Raw genomic sequence first — 13,300 nt, forward strand, 5'->3', positions numbered from 1 at the left:
GAGCCTTTCAGGGGTGCAAAAATTGGGGATAGAATTGTGTATTTTATAGGCACTTGCTACATTCAGAAATATACGCTTCTGGTGCTTGTGATTTGGAAATAGTGATGTGCTCTTTTGTGTTTGCTAATACTTGTGGAGCTTTTTAGATAGAGGAGAAGGCAGTAAAATGCAGAAGCAAAGTCTTGGGCCCAGTTCCCCCTTCATTCAGTTCCCCCTTCATATGCATTATTCAGATGCGTTATTCTTGATGTACATTGATATAGGTGAGAGGTGATTCGTGTCCTTTTAACAATTGTTTCTTTGTTAAATTTTTGTTTCTTTGTTAAATTACAGCCTGCAATTGGCTAAACCGGGCGGTCTTAAGTGTAAAGTCTCGAAGCTGGTTCAGCTCAGGTGTTGTCCAGTTATTCTGTGGGTTCCTCTGGTTCTTTTTACTCTGGTGGCGAGATGGAGCAAGGGCAGTTTTGGAAGTAATAATCCTCTGTAAATGGTGGAATTCCACACTTATTTTTTTGTTGAGCCAGATCTAGTTTGCAGGTGGGATTGTAACAATGCACCAGGTAGTGCCATCTCAAAATAAATAAATGCATGAAGCTTGGAAAGAGACAGTTTAAGAGAGTTGATTCTCTCATTTCAGGAGACATTTTGTTGTAGTCAACAATTTCAGTGGCAACTTGGGAAGGGAAGGGGAGTGGGCATGGTAGTTGACAGAGTTCTGAGTTGTTCCTAGATCTAAGACCTTTTTGTGCCATCCTATGTAATTAGGCATCCCATTCAGCAGGATGTAGGCTTAACTTTCAGTATCTGAGCAATCCTCTTGACTTCAATTGGCCTACTTGTGTGCTTAATGTAAGGCAAGTTTTTAAGTGCTGTGCTAAAGCACAGCCTCATTAGTGACTGGACAGGTTCAGTTTTAATACCTGGATTTTGTCATAATTTAAAAAAAACCTTAATTGCCAATGCCTTTCCTAATTTGTCCTATTACTCACCTTCACGTCTCCAAAGCTCTGATGAGTAAGCACCAAGAAGAGTAAGCACTTTGTACACGTTTGTATCTTGAGATCTGGTATCATCTTTGTTGCCCTATGTTTCAACTTCCTCAAGGAATAATATCCCGTGTGTGGTGTAAGCCATATATAGGCCTGAAGGCCTACATTACATTCCTCTAAGCCAGCCATGAACCCTGCTGGCAAAAACACCAGGTGTTCTTTATCAGATGGCCTTCATCAGCTGCAATCCTATGCTTGCCAGCTGAGAGCCAAGTATGAACATGACCTTGGTTCTCAGCTCCGTGAGAAAGTTGAGAGTGGCATTGAGCCAGTGCGTGCACACTCAGTAAACAGCTAAGGTATAAGATCACTGGGAGTCCCGCTCCTTATGAGTATCATCAGGGACCTAGACCTTGGAGGGTGCCGTGGATTTCCCCACCTGGAGCCACATCCACTGCAGCCCTGGTGCGAGGTGACAGGAACAGGACTCCCCACACACTGAAGGGGCATAAGCATTTCTAAGTGCCTGTTACTCTTTTATGCATTGATTTGCCTGCGCTTATTGATGTGTCACTTTGCAGTAGCTGTGTAACCATTTGGAAGTATTAACCCTGTAATAGTGGTGATGTAGTGAGATTAATAAAAGCAACTACCTCTAATTGACTCTGTGTTGAAGTGAATCCATAATCCTGTTTGTCCAGGGCCCTGTGAGCAGACACTGTAGAAGGTAGACCATATGCTAGGTGAAGTACTAACAAATGTTGTTCATAGTAAGAGCATCGACTCTTGGGTTCATACTCTATTCCTCTGCTAATGCAATCTGGACCATTTTTGATATTTTGCTACCCAACCATCTCAGATCATTTTTTCTGATTGGCATGCTCGGTAACTGTTCCATGTAGATCATATTCCCCAGTATTCCTTTGCTCAGTCACTTATGCTTTTTATGTTGGTCATCTGGAGGTTCAGCAACTAACACAAACTCAAGCCTTTTATTTAAAAGAAAAAATGATTTTACAATTCATGAAAGAAGCTGGCTTGGCAGACCAGAAGAATTAAGTCTTCTTCAGGATTCAATAAAAGCAGGCTGCTCAAACTTCCCTTTAAGGCCCCAGTGTTCTCCTGGAGAAAACACACACAGGGCTGAGAGGATATCTCATTCTTCATGCCCTTTTGATTTCCCGTCTCTCCTCTGACATTTGCAGAGAAGACATCAATTTCAATGGCAGCTATAGTCCCTGATCCAGCAAAGCACCTGCTCCCGTGCTTAACTTTAAGCCATAACTAGTCCCACTGACTTCTGTGGGACTTAATTCCATGTTTAAAGTTAACCTTTAGTGGTGCAGTCCACCAGCAACTGGACTGACACCGCATGTTCTTTTTACATAAGACACCAAATGCTCACTGGGCAATAATTCTGCCAGTCACCACCCAACTGAACTGAATCTCAAGTTACAACCTATATTATAAACAAAGGTCTTGTATTCTATCACAAAGGGATAGCCTGAGTCATTCAGTTCCCTCAAACCATCGTGGCAGGAATTCATTGATTCCAATGCCAGAAGAAGGCACTATTGTGATAACCTAATCTGACCTCCTATATAACAGAGAGAGGCAATAGAACTTCTCCAAAATAATGTGCAGAACAGATCTTTTAGAAAAACATCCAATCTTGATTTTAAAATTTTCGGTGATGGAGAATCCACTACAACTGTTGGTAATTTGTTCCAAAGGCTAATTACCCACAATGAAAAAAAAACCCTGCACTTTATTTCCACTTTATATCTGAATTTGTCAAGTTTCAACGTCTAGCCATTGGATTATGTGCTACCTTTTTCTGCTAGATTGAAGAAACCTTGTTCCCCATAAATTTGTTTCCCCATATAAATACTTATAAAAATTAATCAAAACACACTTTAACTTTCTCTTTATTTCAATAGATTGAGTTCTTTTAGTTTATCTCTGTAAGGCATGTTTTCTAGTCTTTTAATCCTTCTTGTGGCTCATATCTGAACACTGTCCATTTTAATCAACATGCTTCTTGAATTGTGGACACCAGAACTGGACTCAGTATTCCAGCAGCACTCACACCGGTGCCAAATATAGCAGTAAAATAACCTCTCTGCTCTTGTTCCAGATTCCCCTGTGTATGCATCCCAGAATGTCATGAGGCCTTTTGGCCACAGCATCTCAGTGGGTGCTCTTGATCTTAGCTGAGCTCTTGCTCAGCTAATTGTCTGACATGACTCTCTAAATTCTTTTTAGAACTAGTCTCTAGTTTCCAGGCTAGAGTATCCCATTGTGGAAGTCTACCTACATTCTTCATTATTTGATCTTGTCTCTTTACATCAAAGTTAAAGGAGGAAGAAATATTAATTTTCAAATTTGAGGATATCTTCCTAACACCTGCATCAAAAAAATCTTACGCAACCACAAAGTCTATATTCCAACCTCTAAACTTGAACATTTTCCACTTATAACTATACTTTTACATTGCTCCTGAGAGAGTTTCCTGTCCAGTCAGTTATTTTGCTTTTCATTCCATAGCTCTTTATCTCATCCATTGATCTTTGATGTGGAATCTTGGCAAATTCATTTTGAAAATGTAACCATAATATAGCCACTGAGATTCTTAGCAGTACCTTCAAAGACCTGTGGCAGGTCACCTAAGAACAACAACCGTGCCAGAGTCCATGAAGGCAATCTTCAATCAAATTATATGAACCTCAAGTCATCTTTTTGGATAATTTCTGGTCCTGGTGCTACCCTTCTTCCCATTCCTTCATGATGACAAAAAGAAAATGCAGAGTGGAATGAGAGGAGACAAAAATGTCCCTCTTCTCCTTCCATAGCCAACTCTCTACTCTACCAAAACACCATGAAATCTATGTGTTATGTGGGATAAAATGGCATGGCAAAAAATGGGTAAGAAGTCAAACAGCCATTCGGAATAATATGTCCCCTTTTCACCATGAGTTATAAAGCAGGGTATTAGTTAATGATGCCTGAAGAAGCAACAATTATTTCCCTACACAACTGAGCTCCACCAGAGGAATCACTGAGCATAAGCATCAGCAGAGTTCTTAGGGGCAACCAGGAATGTAGCCATTACAGAGGGTGGAACAGGTTCTCTTACAGGTTTCCCAGCCACCGTAGCTTTTTCATGTCCTGTCTGCAATGAATCCCCACTTGGACCTGGGATTATTATATTATTATTACTACTGCTAATGGAATGAATGTGGCTCAACCACCATGTACCAAAATCAGTGCAGAGTTTTTCATTATTTTCTTCCCTTTCATATTCTTTTATGTGGGAAGGAAACATAAGGACCTAAAAATTGGTCCTTCAGAAATGATTTCCTGATTTACCTCTTGGTCTTTGTATTTTTAATAAGGTGATAAGGTAGCCACTTTTCAACAGTCAGCAATTTATCTGGAATCTAGCAGAAAGCTTTTATAACTTGAAAGCTTACCATTTTCAAACACTGTAGTAGCTCTACTGAAATGGAACTCTGCCAATTTACACCATCCGCGGGTCTGGTTCAATATGTGTATCAGGTACAGTAAATGTAAATTCTAAAAGATAATTTCTAATAACTTTGTGGATAAGTCAATGAAGCTAGGCAGATCTATTCCAGCTGAGGGGCTGCTCCATTAAAATTCTGCATTGGCTATGCACCTGCAATTCATAAATAATTACATTGGCAACCGTTTCTTCCCGCATCTTATTTTACTATGACACCTCCACATCCTGCATCAACATGTGGCAATATGATGATTGGTTCATTAAAATTAATCTCTCAGGGTTTGACTGAAGCATTTTGACCCTTGTTTGCAATAACTAGAAGTGATTATTATTTATTCATTGTTATGCACTGACAGTGTGCTTGCCACAGGACAAACAAGTGAAGAAAACATGGTTCCTGCCCAAGGAGCTAAGCAAGTTCAAGTTTAGTCTCAATTTATCACGTAACTGCTTCTTGTAGAGTTTCTTGTTCTGAAGGCAGCTAGGTCTGGCTGCTATTGGTGGTTGAACACTTGACTAAATGGGCATAGGAACATAGGAACTGCCATACTGGATCAGACCCTTCAGCCATTCTAGTATCCTGTCTCTGACAGGAATCGGTGCTAGCAGCTTCAGAAGAAGGTGTAAAAATCATGCTGTAGGCATCTGTAGGTTAAACTACCTCCTCACATTAGGTCTCATCTGATCTCTAATAGTTAATCCTGAAGCATGAGGTATAATGTCGCTTCTAGAGTTTTGTTTGCAGTAAATGAGTAGTAGAAATTTGGAAATTCGTGTCATCCATACAGACAGACAACCTCTTTTTGAATCTTGATAAGTTGTTGTCCTCAAGACCAAGACTGAATCAGACCAGTTAGGGCAAATCCTGTTTGAAATATTTATCCTATGTGTTTCCTTCTATGCTTTCACAACTGTGACTAAGTCGTCCGAAAGCCTCAAAGGAGACAAACATTTCTACTTGGCATCATGTCATGTCCATTAACTGCTCTGCAAATAGCAGGCTAGATCTTAACTGGAAACTACATCTTACCACTGAAGTACTCTGGATTATAGTATCTGCGGGGCTGGCCCAGGCGATACCATCTTAATAAAATTACACCTACTGAGCAAGTATTATGGGTTGCCAACACCCTCCATATCCATAAACTACTTAAAATAATATATTACTTCAAGCTCATTAAATTAGGCTAGGCAATCTCCTCTGGTTATTCTACGAGCTCTGAGCGCAGTCCCAACTATTTGCTGATCAATTCAAATATGAAGCTTAGTATTTAAAAATAAATAAATAAATAAAAATAAAAACAATCTGTGATTGTCTCAATAATCCAAAGTATAGAGTAGAATATCCATTAAAGCAAACTCAGCCCTGAAAAATATCTACTAAATGAAGTCTGATATAGACAGCCCCCAATTTTACTCGAAAAATCCCATTAAACAGAACATTTAAAATAGTCACTAATTGTAATAACTGGAAAGAAGGCATGAGTTCAGTATGCTTGGAGCTGCCAAGAGCCCTGAATATCATAAAATAGACTTTAACTGGCTTGTGTACAAAGCTTAAATATTTAACAGATATATTCTGAAGCATCTTACTGAAGGTAATTTAAGGTCCCATTGGCCTATTCTTCCATCAATGCACAAGTTCATAGATTCCAAAACCCACCGGGATGACCTAGTCTGACCTTCTGTATTACAGAGGCCACAGAACGTCCCCAAAATAATTCCTAAATTATATGGTTTTAGAAAAATCCAATGTTGATTTAAAATTGTCATTGATGGAGAATCCACCATGACCCTGATTAAATTGTTCCAATGGTTAATTGCCCTCACTGTTAAAAATGTATTTCCAGTGTGAATTTGTCTAACTTGAACTTACAGCCATTAGGTTGTGTTATACCTTTCTCTGCTAGATTGAAAAGGCCCATTATTAAGTATTTGCTCCGCATGTAGACATTTATAGCGTAATCAAGTCACTCCTTCACCTTCTCTTTGTTACGATAAATAGATAGTCTCAAAGAACTCCATCACTATAAGGACTTGTCTCTACTATTGGGTGGATCCACACACCAGCGGTCAATTTAGCGAGTCTAGTAAAGACCCGCTAAATCAACTGATGATCACTCTCCTATTGACATCAGTACTCCAGCAGAATGCGATGAGTAAGGGGAGTCAACAGGAGAGGTTTTTTTCTGTGACTCTCCCTTAGTGTGGAATGCGCGGTAAGTAGATGTAAGCTAAGTCGATTTGAGTTATGCTACTAACCTAATTCAAATTGTGTAGCTTAGATTGACCTCTCCCTGTTGTGTAGACCTGCCCTAATACAGGATTTCTAATCATTTACCCACTCTCGTGGCTTTTTTTTAATCCTCTCAAATTTATAAACTAACTTTGTGAGTTCTGGGCAACAGAATTGGCACAAGGTTCCAGCAGTGGTCACACCAGTGCTATACACAGAGGCAAAATAACCTCTCTACTCCTGCTTGAGATTCCTCTGCTTTTGCATCCCCCTTTGTCCAGTTTTGCATTGGAAGCTCACGTTTAGTTGATTATCTACCATAACCCCTGACTCTTTTTCAAAGTCACTTCTTCATAGGATAGAGCCTCGCACCCTGTAAGTATGGCCTATAGTACTGGTTCCTAGATGAACACATTTACCTTTAGACATACTAAAATGCATATTGTTTGCTTGCACCCAATATTATCATGAGATCCATATTACTTTGAATCAGTGCCCTGTCCTTTTCATTATTTACCACTCTCCCAATATTTGGATCATCTGCAAACTTTATCATTGATGGTTTTATGTTTTCTTCCAGGTCATTGATAAAAATATTAAATGCCATAGGGACAAACTGAAGACTGCTGCACCTTTCTTGAAACATACCTGCTCATGAAAATTCACCCATTACAATTACATTTTGAGGCCTATCGGATAGCTAGCTTTTAATCCATTTAATGTGTACCATGTTAATTTTATATCTAGCTAGTTTTAATCAAAATGCCATGTGGTATCACATGAACTGCCTTGTAGAAGTCTAAGTATATTCCATCTACAGTATTACATTTATCAAGCACTGAAACTTTTTCAAAAAGAGATATTATTAGTTTGACAAGATCAGTTTTCCAAAACTCCATGTCAATTAGCATTAATTATATTACTGTCCTTCTATTCTTCATTAACTGAGTCCCATATCAGCCATTCCATTATTTTGTCTGGGATCAATATCAGGCTTACAGGCTTATAATAACCTGGATCATCCCAATTAACTTTTAAAAAAATTGGCAATTTGCCTACATTTCAAGAATGTGCTGTAGTGAAATAATTCAGAGAAAATCTCTGTTGTATGGTGGCTGGGATTTTCAAAGGAGTAGGTGCCTTTATCCTAGTGAAATAGTTTGCTTTGAAAAAGCACAGCTATTATCGTTATGTTATCAACATACATCTTTCCAAATAGACGAGGCTAAAGGACACATACAAACTATTTAACATGGTGTATGCTCACCCAATGGATTGTCCGGGGTGAGGCATACAAAACAAGATAAATAAGTATGTCTACACTAGAACTAGTACAGTGGCATAGCTGCAGTTGCACCCCTGGGCTATGTCCAGACTCAGGGGTTTTTTCGGGAAAAGTAGCCTTTTCCCGAAAAAACTTCCCCTGCGTCCAGACTCAAGCCGCGTTCTTTCGAAATTATTTCGAAAGAACGCGGCTTTTCTTTCGATGGCGGTAAACCTCGTTTCACGAGGAAGAACGCCTTCTTTCGAAAGTTCCTCTTTCGAAAGAAGGCGTTCTTCAATGTAAATAGGGCTTCCTCGAAAGAGAGCATCCAGACTCGCTGGGTGCTCTCTTTCGAAAAAGCGGATTGCTCTTTCGAAAGATCCGCCTGCAGTCTAGACGCGATCTTTCGAAAGAGGCTCTTTCGAAAGATGCTTTCGAAAGAGCCTCTTTCAAAAGAAGCCTGCAGTCTAGACATAGCCCTGAAGTGCAGATCCTTACTATACCATGTAGTAAGTGTAGCAGCGTCTACACTAGGGCTTAGATCTATTTAATTTCATTGCTCAGACCATGTCTACACTTACCAGGCAATCGGCGCTGTAGCAATCGATCTCCTGGAGGTCAATTTAATGGCTCTAGGAAAGACCAGATAAATCAATCATAGATTGCTCTCATCAACTCCGGTACTCCACCAGAAGAAGAAGCAAAAGGGAAGCTACTGGGAGAGTTTTTCCCATTGACACCTCCCCACACATACAGGTGAAGACCCTGCAGCAATTCGACCTTAGGTACACTGACATTAGCTATGGTATTGATGTAGCTGGGATTGCATGAAATAGATTTACATTGCCCCATAGTATAGACCACGGATGATCAATTACACGGTGGCAGTTTACCAGGATTAGCCCTGGACAGGCCTCCACCACTATATTTACCTGCACTGCTGCAGGTACCAGCAATTGTAGCTCCTGTTGGTCTTGGATCATCATTCCCAGACAAAGGGAGTGGCAAGAAGTGGCACGGACCAGGGCACTGCTTCCCGTAGCTCCCATTGGCCAGGAATGGGAGCTCCCATTCACCATCTATCTCAAAGCACATCCACAATTGGATCTCCAATTGGAGCTCCCATTGATTACCTATCTGTTTGCAAAGTGCTTTGAGATCTTTTGATGAAAGATGCATTGTTTCATCTGGATAGTTTTGAGGGGGAGATAGTAATGTGGGTGTCAGTCCAAAGAGGATGTGCTTGCAGTTATCAATAATTGTAACTGTTCTATTTTGTCTTAAGACTTAAAAGATATATTGTTTCAGGAACACTCCTCCCTTTCATGATCCTTTACAATTACATAACAATCAGCAGTTCGATCAATGGTGGTCCATGGGAACTATGATCACTGGTAGCTGCAATCGTGCAGGTAATTATGGCTGAGGAGGTCTGCCAGGCATTAATCCTGGTTCACCAGATTCAGTTCATCAGCTGGTATTCTCCCCACCCCGCATTTTAGACCTATCCACTGGACATGAAATTTTTCATTACCCGAAGAGGTGTAGTTAAGCTGATGTAGACTAGCTCTATGTCTCCTTAAACCAAGTATTCTGCCAAAGGCCATTCCTGCAACTTTAGTGATGAAAAGACCTTGCTATATTCCCTGAGAAACCATTACATGATTGTGACAGGGCGGCCCCGCCCCACACTCAAGCCCAGGGAAACCACCTGGGGGCGGAGAGGGCCCCACCCACACAGCCCTACTGGTCATGCTCTGAGGGGAGCAGAGATATAATAGGCCGCTGGCCTGCTCAGAAGGGACAGACCACGGCCCGAGCAGGAGCTAGCACTCAACTGCCAGAGAGAGTCGCCAGGACTGCTGAACATGCCGCTGCCAGGCCCCAGCCGGGCTCGGCCCCAACGCCGGAGCCGCCGACCGATCCCCTGGGATGCAGACACCGGACCGGACTCTGCCAACCCCGATGTAGCCCGGGGAAGAGCCAATACAGCCAACCGACCAACGCCAACAGGTGGGACCGCGACGGGCCGGGGGCAGGGGGTAGGAAGCGACCCAGGGCAGGGAGCTGGAAAAGCCCGAGGGCTCGGCGCGTTGCAGGGAGGAACCCCGCCGAGCCAGCGGTGGGAGCCACCCGCCACTAATAGAGCCCTGGGTCGGGGCCCGGTGGAGAGGGAGGGCCCGTGCCCTCCTACCCCTCCTGCCCAGAACCCCGGCGAGTGGGGGCTGGGATAAGGAACTTTGGGACTAGGCCTCTGGGCCTGCGTGTTGAGGACTAGGCCGTGAGGCCGTATTTCCCCTACTGCAGGGGCAGTGAACTTTTCGGACTAGGCCAGTGGGCCATATTTCCCCTAAAAAAGGGGCCTCATGCTTCAGGCCGAGGCCCAAGAGGGTTGGATGATGCCCCGGAAGAGGGTGGCAACCCCAGTCGAGGGAGGGGTCCCCGACAATGATGCTGAGCAGTTACTAACTTATATAACATTTGGATGCCTAATCAACAGCAAACTGGAATGTTAGTATTTTGTACCCATTTCCCTTGAATTTTCAACAGTGGTAAATAATTGCACAAAAGTTCAAGATAATGGGAAAAAACAGACCCAGAGTATTTATGTTTATTACATGGGCAATGTAAGGTTAATGAGTTCCTTAGTTTTATTTTCTTGCTGTGCGTGCTTTGTCTTTATAGATGATAGCAGCTGTCACATAGCAATTTAAACCGACTTTAAAACTTTTTTTTTAGAGCAACCCAGTGTTTGAAGTGGGACAGAACTAGAGAGAGAAAGAACAAACAGGTGTTTAGGAACCATATTGCTTTTCGCCAAACACCTTTACCAAACTGATTTGGTTTAAAGAAAATAGACATTTTTACCATAATGAAAACTAAGAGGATAAAAGTTCTTTTGCTTCAGAATTGTTGCCTGAGTCCCAGATCAATGACGGACACTGGTCAATAATTGCTCCTCTCTAGACCAGCATTTCCCAAATTATGGGCCATGGCCCAGTACTGGGCCATGGGAAGAAAATACCGGGCCTCAGTGTGGCTGCTGGAAGGGGAGCAGAGCAGAGCAGAGCAGAGCAGAGCAGGCTGGGAGGAGGTGGCAGGGGAGGGGGGAACCAGCCACCGGGAATCAGGGTTGAGGGTAGCAGGGCTGTCCCGCAGAGATCAGGGCAGGCGGGTGGGTGGGTGGCGGAAGCAGAGTTGGGGGTAGCGGGCCTGTGCAGCAGAGATCTGAGCAGGGGGACAGCAGAAGCAGGGTTGGAGGCAGCAGGGCTGTCCCGCGGAGATCCGGGTGGGCGGTGGAAGCAGGGTTGGAGGCAGCGGGGCTATCCAGCAGAAATCGGGGAGGGCAGGCGGTGGAACCAGGGCTGGATGAGGGGTGGGGGGCTGGATGGGGGCGATCAGGAGGAAGAGGACCGGAGAACCAGATGCCGGAAGCAGGGATGGACGGGGGCAGCGGGGCTGGTCAGGGGAGATTGGTGGAGGTGGGGGGAACAGGCCGCCAGAAGCAGGGCTAAACGGGGACAGCAGGGCTGGACTGGGGAAATTGGGAAGAGAAGGGGGAGGGAAGCGGGTCTGACCCAGGCACATGCAGACCCTACAGACCCTGGCAGATGAGTGAGTCTGGCTGGGGATTCCATTTTTCCCCTCTGCCCCCCACATACCTTCCCTAGAGTAGTTGCAAACTTCCTGGCAGGTAGACACACTCAGGCAGCGTGAGCACATCTACCAGCCAGGCAGTTCCCAGCTAAGGACTGATACACCTAATTATAATAAAACTTACCTAATTAGAAAATACCAGACATTTTATATCTGTTAATTTCTCAATTTGTTTCCCGGACAAAACCCTCAAATACCAGACTGTCCTGTACAAAACTGGACACCTGGCAACCCTACCCTTCCTTGCACCCTTCCTCCTAGCCAGATACCCTACCCCAATCTGCTCCTGCTCCCGCCTCCTGGAGTGCCCATGAGGCGCCAGATCCTCCAAGCTCTGGCCCAGGCTGGGTGGAGAATGCAGCCGGGTGAAACACTGAAAATGTATTCATTTTTTCATTCTTTTTGTATATGCGTTTATATTTTTGGGCTGCAAAAAACAGTACTAGAAAAAAAACGGGTTCCAACTAAAGTAAAAAGTTTGGGAAACCCTGATCTAGCCAGCTTTCTATCCATCTTACAGTCCATTTATCCAATCCATATTCCCTTAACTTGCTGGCAAGAATATTGTGGATAACTGTATCAAAAGCTTTGCTAACGCTGGCAATGGGGGCTTTGGGAGGACCAGAAACAACTTATTTGAATATTCATCATTTGCTTAATGAATATGCAAATATGCAAATGAATGTTACCAGACCTCCAAAAGCTTGTGAATGGATTTATTGGTCCCCGTGTCAAAAAGTTTGGGAACCCCTGCACTAGCCAATAAGCACAGGGCAGGACAGGGAGCCATTTCTGCAGAGGGCATCTTTCTGCCCTCAGAAGATGCTGTCAGGAAAGGAGGAAAGCAAGAGGAAGTATTTTTCTGCCACAGTCACCTTCATATGTCAGAAATTGTTACTTCAGCATCAAGACATGAGTCAAGGTGAGGGGAAGCAATTTATGACAGGAATCCCACTTTTCCAGCACAAACTGCTATACCTGTGCCACAGAATTAAAAGGAGCCCCCTTTGAGAGAGAGCATAAAATGATACGCAGCCAATGTCAGATTTTGCTGCCGACAGCAAACTCTACAGGGAGGCAATTTTCTGATTTTTACATCACTCCCCCCACTCCCTGGGTGATTCAGTCCGTTCATTATATTGAAGGAGGCTCGATATGACCTTTTCCCTCTGCATTTCACCTGGCAGATGGAAAGGTTTCCACTTCAGTGTCCCCAGTCAAAACCAGAAGCAAACAAATAAGCAATAAACCCTCCCCCAGGATTTGCCTGGGACCAGCTTCTTGGAGACTAAAAATGTCAGACAGTCCGCCACTGCAGCAGCCGTCCTGAAGTTGTTCAGCTCCGGTTCCCAGAGAGAGGGAGAGAACTAGAAGCCGCTGAATTAACGTGATCCTAGTAGACCTTTACTGAGCGCCCGGACCAGAGCAGGGGGACATGGACACAGGGATTGTGCAGCGGGATCTTGCACCGCTGGTTTCTGGAGGCTGCTGGTTTTGTCTCTCTCTCTCTCTCTCACACACACACACACACACACGCACACAGTTGCTATTTCAATGGGTTTGCAGCTCAGTGTGTGTGTGTAGCTCAGCGTGTGCGCAGCTCAGTGTGTGTGTGTGTGTGTGTGTGT

The 13,300-nt window shown here is 43.5% G+C and overlaps 1 long non-coding RNA gene across 1 annotated transcript; it reads right to left on the reverse strand.

Annotated features, from left to right (window-relative positions):
* Positions 1–3,771: 3,771 nt before the first annotated feature.
* On the reverse strand, positions 3,772–10,256 carry LOC142829010 (uncharacterized). The gene is made up of 4 exons (XR_012903224.1): positions 9,854–10,256; positions 9,550–9,630; positions 8,597–8,647; positions 3,772–4,668 (listed from the first exon to the last, which is right to left on the reverse strand). It is a non-coding gene; the product is annotated as an uncharacterized LOC142829010 (long non-coding RNA).
* Positions 10,257–13,300: the final 3,044 nt, after the last annotated feature.

Source organism: Pelodiscus sinensis, chromosome 4 (genome assembly GCF_049634645.1).
Source record: "Pelodiscus sinensis isolate JC-2024 chromosome 4, ASM4963464v1, whole genome shotgun sequence".
NCBI classification, from domain to species: domain Eukaryota; kingdom Metazoa; phylum Chordata; order Testudines; family Trionychidae; genus Pelodiscus; species Pelodiscus sinensis.